At 41.1% G+C, this 10,386-nt stretch overlaps 1 pseudogene; it reads right to left on the minus strand.

The window, feature by feature from the left end:
* Positions 1-445: 445 nt before the first annotated feature.
* Positions 446-8,668, minus strand: LOC128584679 (60S ribosomal protein L9-like; annotated as a pseudogene).
* Positions 8,669-10,386: the final 1,718 nt, after the last annotated feature.

Consider the following 10,386-nt stretch of genomic DNA (forward strand, 5'->3'; position numbering starts at 1 on the left):
TATTTCTTTTTTGTTCTAGTCTTCACATTTTTAATATATAAAAAATGATAAATTTATAATCATAAAAGTTTTTTCCCAAGTGAATGAATCTTTTATTGCATCACTAACGTTACAAAGAAATCCTTTTTTTTTCTTTATTGAGACAGAGTCTCACTATGTTGCCCTTCATAGAGTGCTGTAGCGTCATAGCTCAAAGCAACCTCAAACTCCTGGGCTTAAGTGATTCTCTTGCCTCAGCCTCCCAAGTAGCTGGGACTACAGGTGCCCGCCACAAAGCCTGGCTATTTTTTGGTTGTAGTTGTCATTGCTGTTTGGCAGGCCCGAGCTGGGCTCGAACTTGCCAGCTCTGGTGGATGTGGCTGGTGCCCTAGCCGCTTGAGCTACAGGCGCCGAGCCCATTACAAAGAAATCTTAAGGAATCACCTGGTATCTTGCTGCAGCTGGACCACTCTTAGATCTTATTCATCAGCCTGCTGAACTGTTCCTTTTTCAGAGACATAAATACCATCCAAAAATTTTCTGATATCCTTGTTTTTAACTGTTGGGGCTTGCTGAATCAAAGCAGCTGAATTTTGAAACAAGATCAATGCCATTTTCTTCAAGGATTAACTCGTCTTTCTGGGCTTGAGATACTGAACAAGCAAAGCCTGCCCTCATCCAAACCTGGCGGATATATTTTTCACTCAAGGAATTTCTCTCTTTTTTCTTTTGAGACAGAGTCTCACTATATCGCCCTGGGTAGAGTGGTGTGGAGTCACAGCTCACAGCAACCACAAACCCTTGGGCTTAAGTGATTCTTTTGTCTCAGCCTTCCAAGTATCTGGGACTATAGGCATCCACCACAATGCCCGACTATTTTTTTGTTGCAGTTGTTTAGTTGTCCCAGGCCAGGTTTGAACCCACCACCCTTAGTATATGTGGCTGGCAACGTAATCACTCAGTGATTACAGGCACTGAGCCCCAAGAAATTTCTTTTTTCAACAGGAGACCCATTCTCCTGTAAACAACGTTGATGGGGCAGTGAGCGTACACAGACCTCATCTTGTAATGGAAGGCCAGTGTAACACTCTTTTTTTTTTTTTAATTAAATCATAGCTGTGTACATTAGTGCGATCATGGGGCACCATACACTGGTTTTATAGACCGTTTGACACATTTTCATCACACTGGTTAACATAGCCTTCCTGGCATTTTCTTAGTTATTGTGTTAAGACGTTTATATTCTAAAAAAAAAAAGACGTTTATATTCTACATTTACTAAGTTTCACACGTACCCTTGTAAGATGCACCGCAGGTGTAGTCCCACCAATCACCCTCCCTCTGCCCATCCTCCCCCCTCCCATCCCTCGCTCTCCCTCTTCCCCCTATTCTTAGGTTATAACTGGGTTATAGCTTTCATGTGAAAGCCATAAATTAGTTTCATAGTAGGGCTGAGTACATTGGATACTTTTTCTTCCATTCTTGAGATAATTTACTAAGAAGAATATGTTCCAGCTCCATCATGTAAACATGAAAGAGGTAAAGTCTCCATCTTTCTTTAAGGCTGCATAATATTCCATGGTTTACATATACCACAATTTATCAATCCATTCGTGGATTGATGGGCACTTGAGCTTTTTCCATGACTTAGCAATTATGAATTGGGCTGCAATAAACATTCTGGTACAAATATCTTTGTTATGATGTGATTTTTGGTCTTCTGGGTATATACCTAGTAGAGGAATTATAGGATTGAACAGCAGATCTATTTTTTGGATCTCTAAGTGTTCTCCAAACATCTTTCTAAAGGAATATGTTAATTTGCATTCCCACTAGCAGTGTAGAAGTGTTCCCTTTTTACTCCACATCCATGCCAACATCTCTGGTCTTGGGATTTTGTGATATGGGCTAATCTTACTGGAGTTAGATGATATCTCAAAGTAGTTTTGATTTGCATTTCTCTGATGATTAAAGATGATGAGCATTTTTTTTCATATGTCTGTAGGCTGTGCGCCTATCTTCAGAGAAGTTTCTCTTCAAGTCCCTTGCCCAGCCTGCGATGGGATCACTTGTTCTTTTCTTGCCTATATGTTTGAGCTCTCTGTGGATTCTGGTTATTAAACCTTTGTCGGAGGCATAACCTGCAAATATCTTCTCCCATTCTGAGGGCTGTTTGCTTGCTTTACTTTGTTCTTGGCTGTGCAGAAGGTTTTTAGTTTGATCAGGTCCCAGTAGTGTATTTTTGAAGCTGCTTCAATTGCCCCAGGTGAGGGGGGGGTCCTCCTCATAAAATACTCGCCCAGACCGATATCTTCAAGGGTTTTCCCTGCACTCTCTTCTAGTATTTTTATAGTTTTATATCTTAAGTTTAAATCTTTAATCCAGTGAGAGTCTATCTTAGTTAATGGTGAAAGGTGTGGTCCAGTTTCAATCTTCTACAGGTTGCCAGCCAGTTCACCCAGCACCATTTGTTAAATAGGGAATCTTTTCCCCACTGAATGTTTTTAATTGGCTTGTCAAAGATCAAATAACGGTAAGTAGCTGGATTCATCTCTTGGTTCTCTCTTCTGTTCCAGACATCTACTTCTCTGTTTTTGTGCTAGTACCATGCTGTTTTGATCACTATCAATTTATAGTATAGTCTGAGGTCTGGTAGCATGATTCCTCCTGCTTTGTTTTTATTTCTGAGTAATGTCTTGGCTATTCGAGGTTTTTTCTGATTCCATATAAAACGAAGTATTATTTTTTTCAAGATCTTTAAAATGTGACAGTGGAGCTTTAATAGGGATTGCATTAAAATTGTGTATTGCTTTGGGTAGTATGGACATTTTAACAATGTTGATTCTTCCCAGTCATGAGCATGGTATGTTTTCCCATTTGTTAACATTTTCAGCTATTTCTTTTCTTAGAGTTTCATAGTTCTCTTTATGGAGATCTTTCACGTCCTTTATTAGATAAACTCCCAAATATTTCATCTTCTTTGGCACTACTGTGAATGGAATAGAGTCCATAACTGTTTTTTCAGCTTGACTATTATTGGTATATATAAAGGCTATCAAGTTATGAATGTTGATTTTGTAACCTGAGATGCTGCTGTATTCCTTGATCACTTCTAAGAGTTTTGTAGTAGATTCCCTGGTGTTTTCCAGATATACAATCATATCATCTGCGAAGAGTGAAAGTTTGATCTCTTCTGACCCTATATGGATACCCTTGATCACTTTTCTTCCCTAATTGCGGTGGCTAAAACTTCCATTACAATGTTAAAGAGCAGTGGAGACAATGGGCAGCCTTGTCTGGTTCTTGATGTGAGTGAAATGATTTCAATTTAACTCCATTCAATAAGATATTGGCTGTGGGTTTGCTGTAGATGGTATCAGTTTAAGAAATGTCTCTTCTATACCAATTTTTTAAAGTGTTCTGATCATGAAGGGATGCTGGATATTATCAAAAGCTTTTTCTGCATCAATTGAGAGAATCATATGGTCTTTGTTTTTTAATTTGTTTATGTGCTGAATTATACTTATAGATTTACATATATTGAACCAGCCTTGAGACCCTGGGATAAAATTGACTTGGTCTTGATATATAATTTGTTTGATGTGTTGCTGGATTCTGTTTGTTAGGATCTTGTTGAATATTTTTGCATCTATATTCATTAGTGATGTTGGTCCATAATTTTCTTTTCTTGTTGGGTCTTTTCCTGGTTTGGGGATCAGGGTGATGTTTGCTTCATAGAACGTGTTGGGTAGTCTTCCTTCTTTTTCTACATTTTGGAACAGGTTGAGTAATATAGGTACTAGTTCCTCTTTAAAAGTTTGGTAGAATTCTGATGTGAAGCCATCTGGTCCCGGGCTTTTCTTTTTAGGGAGATTTTGTAAGGTTGATGCTATTTCAGAACTTGATATTGGCCTGTTCAACATTTCCACTTGATTCTGGATAAGTCTTGGAAGGTGACGTGCTTCCAAGTGTTGGTCAATTTCCTTCAGATTTTCATATTTCTGAGAATAAAGTTTCTTATAGTATTCATTAAGGATTTTTTTGAATTTCTGAGAAGTCTGTTGTTATTTCATCTTTGTCGTTTCTGATTGATGAGATTAGAGATTTTAGTCTTTTTTTCCTGGTTAGGTTAGCCAAAGGTTTATCTATTTTATTGACCTTTTCAAAAAACCAACTTTTTGATTTATTGATCTTTTGTATAATTCTTTTGTTTTCAATTTCATTTGATTCTGCTCTAATTTTGGTTATTTCTTTTCTTCTGGTTTTGGGGTTGGAATGTTCTTCCTTTTCCAATTGATTGATATATCCCATTAAGTTGTTAACTTCTTCTCTTTCCATTCTCCTGTGGAAGGCTTGCAGTTCTATAAATTTCCCTCTTAGGACTGCCTTTTCGGTATCCCAGAGGTTCTGATAATTCATGTCTTCATTGTTGTTTTGTTCCAAAAATTTGGCAGTTTCCTTCTTAATCTCATCTCTGACCTAGCTATCATTCAGCATAAGGTTATTTAACTTCCATGTTTTTGTATGAGTATGCAGATTCCTGTTGTTACTGAGTTCAACTTTTATTCCATGGTGGTCTGAGAAGATGCAAGGAATAATTTCTTTCTTTTTTTTTTTTTTTTTTTTGTAGAGACAGAGTCTCACTTTATGGCCCTCGGTAGAGTGCCATGGCATCACACAGCTCACAGCAACCTCCAACTCCTGGGCTTAAGCGATTCTCTTGCCTCAGCTTTCTGAGTAGCTGGGACTACAGGTGCCCTGCAAGGAATAATTTCTATTCCTTTAAATTTACTGAGGTTAGACTTGTGACCTAAGATGTGATTGATTATGGAGTATGTTCCGTGGGCTGATGAGAAGTATGTGTATTCAGTTTTGTTGGGATGAAATGTTCCGTAGATGTCTACTAAATCCAAATGTTGGATGGTTAGGTTTAAATCTACAATTTCTTTGCTCAGCTTCTTATTGGAGGATCTATCCAACACTGCCAAAAGAGTGTTGAAATCTCTGACTATTATTGATCTGGAGGAAACCAGTTCCTCATGTCTGTTAGAGTTTCTCTTATAAACTGAGGTGCATTCTGGTTGGGTGCATAGATATTAATAATTGAAATCTCATCATATTGAGTATTACCCTTAACAAATATGAAGTGACCATTCTTTTCCTTCCTTACTTTTGTTGGTTTAAAGCCTATTGTGTCTGCAAATAGAATTGCAACACTTGCTTTTTTCTGATTATCATTTGCCTGAAATATGGACGACCATCCTTTCACTCTGAGTCTATATTTACCTTTTAAGGGAAGATGTGACTCTTCTATGCAGCAAATATCTGGCCTAAGTTTTTGTATCCAGTCAGCTAACCTGTGCCTCTTTCGAGTACAGTTTAAGCCGTTCACATTAATGGGGAATATTGATAAGAGAATATTGGTAAATATTGGTAAATAATTATTGGTAAATATTGGAGAATATTGGTAAAATTTTGGGTATTGAGTTTTTTGAAAGTCCAGTGGACTTTTTTAATCCTTTCGCCAATGTGGAAGTTGGAGTTTAATCGAACGTTTCTGAGTGAGTTTACTTTTGTGGTAGAGGATTGGGCTGATCATTATGGAAGATAGGTCTGTGTATATCCTGAAGAGCTGGTTTGGTTATGGCAAATTTCTTCAACATATGAATGTCATTAAAGTATTTAATTTCTCCATCACAAACGAAACTCAGTTTAGCTGGATACAGGATCTGAGGTTTAAAGTTATTTTGCTTTAGGAGATTAAAAGTCGATGACCACCCTCTTCTGGCTTGAACAGTTTCAGCAGAGAGATCTGTAGTCATTCTAATATTCTTCCCTTTGTAGGTAATGGATTTCTTATGTCTGGCTGCTTTCAGAATTTTCTTGTTCATATTAACTTTAGTGAAGTTAATTATGATATGCCCGGGGGATGTCTTATTGGTATTGAGTCATGCTGGGGTTCTGAAACTGTCTGCTATCTGAATTTCAGAATCTCTTGGCATGTCTGGAAAATTCTCTTTCATAATTTCATGGAGAAGGGCCTCTATGCCTTGCAAGGGCACTTCATCACTTTCAGGGATTCCAATGAGGTGCATATTAGCCTTCTTCGAATTATCCCAGAGCTCTCTGAGAGAATGATCCGTTTTTGCTCTCCATTTCTCTTCCTCTTTGAGAGTCTGGAAACATTCAAAGGCTTTTTCTTCAATGTCAGAAATCCTTTCTTCTGCTTGTTCCACTCTGTTACTGAGGGATTCTACTGTATTTTTCAGATCCTTGAGGGCTGCAAATTCTTGCTTCAGTGCATCAAAATCTCTGGTGGTTTTTTTTTTAATTCATTAAATTCTTGAGACAACTTTTGAATTTCTCCCCAGATTTCTAATTTCAACTTTTGAATTGCTGCTTGAATTTCTAATTCCAAATTTTCCTCCATTTTATTAATCTTGTTTGCAATCCAAATTCTGAATTCGATTTCTGACATCTCGGCCAGCTGTTTATGAATGGGATCTTCAGTTACATCTGCCCATATCTTTCCTGGAAGTGGTGGTGGTGGTTGATCTATTCTGGTTATTTATGTTACCAGTGTTTTTCTGCTGATTCTGCCCCATGATTATTTTACACCATTTGATTTTTACCCTAGAGCTTTTTCGAGGACCTGTACAGTGCTATGGCCTGAGAAACTGTGGACCTGTTTGGTGAGGTGAGGCTAAGTGGTTCTGTCTTGTTTTCAGCTGGTCTCTGTTCGACCCTAGTGAAACAGTTACTCTGGGTTGAAATCTCAGCTGTGGAGAAATACCAGCAATTAAGTCACCCTGCCCCCCACAGGCAACTATTGGAAAAGGAAAATCAAGCCTTCCTACAACCACACACCCAGGGCACCACTGGAATAGTCCTCGGGTGATTGGCTCAGTTCAAAAGGTCGAAATCAATTGTCTCAGTCAGCACCTGTCTCAGGTGGAAGAGTTTAAAAGGTCTCTGGCAACTGGATCGCAGGGGTCTGGTGACAACTCAGATATGACTTGCTCTTGTGCTCCGTGAAGGCAGGAGGACACACCCAGCAAATAGATCAGTCTGGGAAGGTTGATACCTCCTTCCCCACCTTGCACCTCTGTCACCCCCAGTCACTGATAGTCCTCCAGGGCTTTGACCCAGTTGCCTGTAGTGAACAGATACTCCAGGGGTTTGCACCTGCCTGAATCACAAGGAAATCTATTTCTGTTCTGCCAGGCCGCTGTGCTCTGCCTCTATCCAGCTGGGGGAGGTGAGGCCTGACAACCTCGGGTGCTTGATGGAGGCTGGGGAGTGGGGATGGGTGTTCACTCAGTTCCAGCCCTGCCCCTGATTGATGTTACTGACAGAACAGAACAGAACAACTTTGTAGGAATTTGTTTCTGTCCCTGCTAAATTCCCCTGCAGAAGAGAAGCTGTTTTGAGTTCCCAGAGCCTGCGCCTCAGGCCCTGTCTTTGCTCCTGCAGGTTTGTTTTCAGTCAGCTGTCAGTTCTAGCCTCCTGCCTTCCTTTGTCTATAGGCTGATGATCCCCGGAGGGCCAGGTGCATCTTAGGCTCAGTAAAGCAGTCCTCTGGGTCAGCCCCACCCTGGGAATTTCCCGGTTCTGTGCATGTGTTATCTAGTCCCCGTGCTCCACCCAGGCAGGTACTGCCTCAGGCAAACCCTTTACTCACAGGGCCTGCATTTCTGTCCAGATCTGTTCTGTGGTTGTTGCCACCTGAGAAGATGCCCGGCCTCCTCTGGTTGCCCAGGGAGACAGGGGGTGTGGCTTCGGAATATCCAGGAGTGAGCCCTATTGTTGCCCAAAATGGCTGCTGCTCTGCGCCTTGGGGCACCGCTGCTCCGGTGTGGTTCCCGGTCAGCCGATCGTCCTTTCCTCACTCCCGTGCCACAGAATCAGCACTGACAGCTGAAGTCTAGGCCCTGTCCACACCCCTCAAGAAATCACCCAATAATCTGGACTCCTGGCGGACAGGCCTCCAGACCTCAGAGTGAGAGTGGAGGGGAGTGATGGGAGCTCAGAATTGCATGCAGAGAATATATATAGTTTTATACAGTTTTATGCCTGGCAGGAGAGTGCCGTGGCACCCTAGTAGGGGAGGTAGGTCCAGTTTTTAGAGGGTCTCTCACGTGGAGTGTAGTGGGAGGATCTTTGAACTCTGCTCGTTTGTTTGTGGAGCACTCCAAGCCATTCTCATGGGGGAGGGGACTCCCATCCGGTTGGTGATGGATTTTGTACCTTTCGTTTGTATCCTTGGGGTTGTAGCTCGCCTCAGCGGGGTTGATGTGCGTTCTTCAACCTTCTCTCTTGGTGCAGGTCTAATCCACTAGGTTACTTGCTAAATTTCTGTCCTTTAACTCTCCTTCTGGACGGGAGCCTCTGTGGAAAGCTGGCTTCAGCCAGCCATCTTGTCTCTGCCCCCCAGTGTAACACTCTTGATCATGTTCTGTACATGACCACAAATAGTGTGAACAGTAGCCAGTTTCTTTCTATTTCCCCACCATTTGTCAACCTGGAGCCTCTTCTTTTTCTTTCCAAGGAGACTGAGTTCCACATTCATGTGGTTGAAGTCCCTCTGCAGGGTTCCTCTGGGACCCTTCACAGTAACTGTGTGTCTCTTCAGAGTGATGTTGACATTTTCTGGAATGTTGACAGTCTCATTGCTGAGAATGGTCTTCATTCTCATGGAGATGTGGGAGAAAAAAAGCAACATAGAAGTTTTAAGCTTATAATGTAATTTTTTAATCTGTGATGTGTACATAAACTAAACACTACTTTTTTTTTCACTATTTATGATCTTTGTTTTCCCATCCCAGACAGACCTCAACCTTTACCTCCTGTGACATTTCTATTTCTGGATATGTTTTCTGTCATTTTGAAAGCATTATGCTCAGACCTAGATGCTCAAATGAAAGGTATAGATGAGGTTTTCTTCCCTTCTCCTCTTTAGAATTCTGGTCTTTTCTCTCAGGTTTATCTTAACTCTAATCCCATCTTCCTTCACTCCTGTGACCCCCCCCCCCCAACCCTTATTTGCACCTGCTTTGGGGAAGCATGATTCTCAATCGAAGCTTCCTTGGCTATAATTGGTTAAAATCTCTAGACCGAGTTGAGGACTCTTAGACATCTGCCAAAGCACGTCATGTCATCTGCCAAAGCACGTCACTTTGTGTCCTGATGTGTGCATGTGAGAAATGTGTGAAATATCCTACTTCTAATAAAACTGATCTTCCAGTTTCTGCATGGTGAGTCAGTGGCCCTCCCACAAGATGAATTCTAGTGAATCAACAAAATGAAGCAGTACTTGGTGAAAAGAATTCATCTGCTATGCCTGTCCACCGTACCCAAAGAGACCATTTTCTCTTCCTTCTGTGTGCTGAGTATACTGAGGACATTTCAGAATCAACGTTTGACTGTTTACAGTAAAAATGTTCATGTTCGGCACCCATATAAGCAAGGTTCTAAAGAAAGCCTTGTGGTCGTGCCCTACTGGGGGCCACTTTCAGGAACCAAGTCATAACTTTTGAGTTTCCTCCATGCCTTAGCCTGGGTTCTGCTAAAAGTAGAGACTGATAGGCCTATATTTGTATAGTGTACTTAAGAGTGAAACAGGGAAGAAGGGAGAACCAGTGGAGAAGAGATTTCTTTTCTTACTCATAGCTAGGTTCATAGCAGAGGCTCCTATAACAAAAGACAGATTAATAAGAAAAAAAGCACACAAATTTATTTAATATATTTTATGTGACATGGAGGCCTTCAGAAATGAAGACTGCAAGAAAGAGGGAAACTCGTGTGTTTTTATGTTTAAGTTTGATGAAGAATAGACAGTTGTGAAGTATGAATGGACAAGGGGTAAGAATGGTAGTAAACTGAGGGAACTTAGCAAGGTCTGTTTGTTCAGATTGTTCTTTGTGTCCCTGCATCTTCAGAGATAACGCGGTCCTTTCCTCTAGGTATAGGGAAGGCACCTCTGCAATGATGGTCTCATGATTTACTTCAGGAGAAGGTTGCAGAGACCAACCTGCTTCTGTTTTCTCAAATGCCAAGGTGCTAACTTTTGGAGTAGTGTGTTCAGAAGCCCGTTACAATGAAGGATGAGTTATTGAGTTGGCCACCACTATGCAGAACCTTCTGAGAAACTTTATGAAATGCTTCTCAGGAATATCCTATGGTGGGGAGAGAGCAGAAATGGAGAAGCATTTAATCTTCTGCTCCCAGGCATCAATATGCCCATGCTCACCTGGTCTATGGCAAGTGTGGGGAAGCAGAGAGATGATCCTTACATAGGCCTGTTGGCTACACAGTGCCACTTCAACAGCTCCTGGTATTTTGTTGAGTAGATGGCAAAACTATCTGGGACCTCCTGGGTTTTGGATCCTGTCCTTGGCTTCCTATAGC

The sequence above is a fragment of the Nycticebus coucang genome, chromosome 4 (assembly GCF_027406575.1).
Source record: "Nycticebus coucang isolate mNycCou1 chromosome 4, mNycCou1.pri, whole genome shotgun sequence".
NCBI lineage: Eukaryota > Metazoa > Chordata > Mammalia > Primates > Lorisidae > Nycticebus > Nycticebus coucang.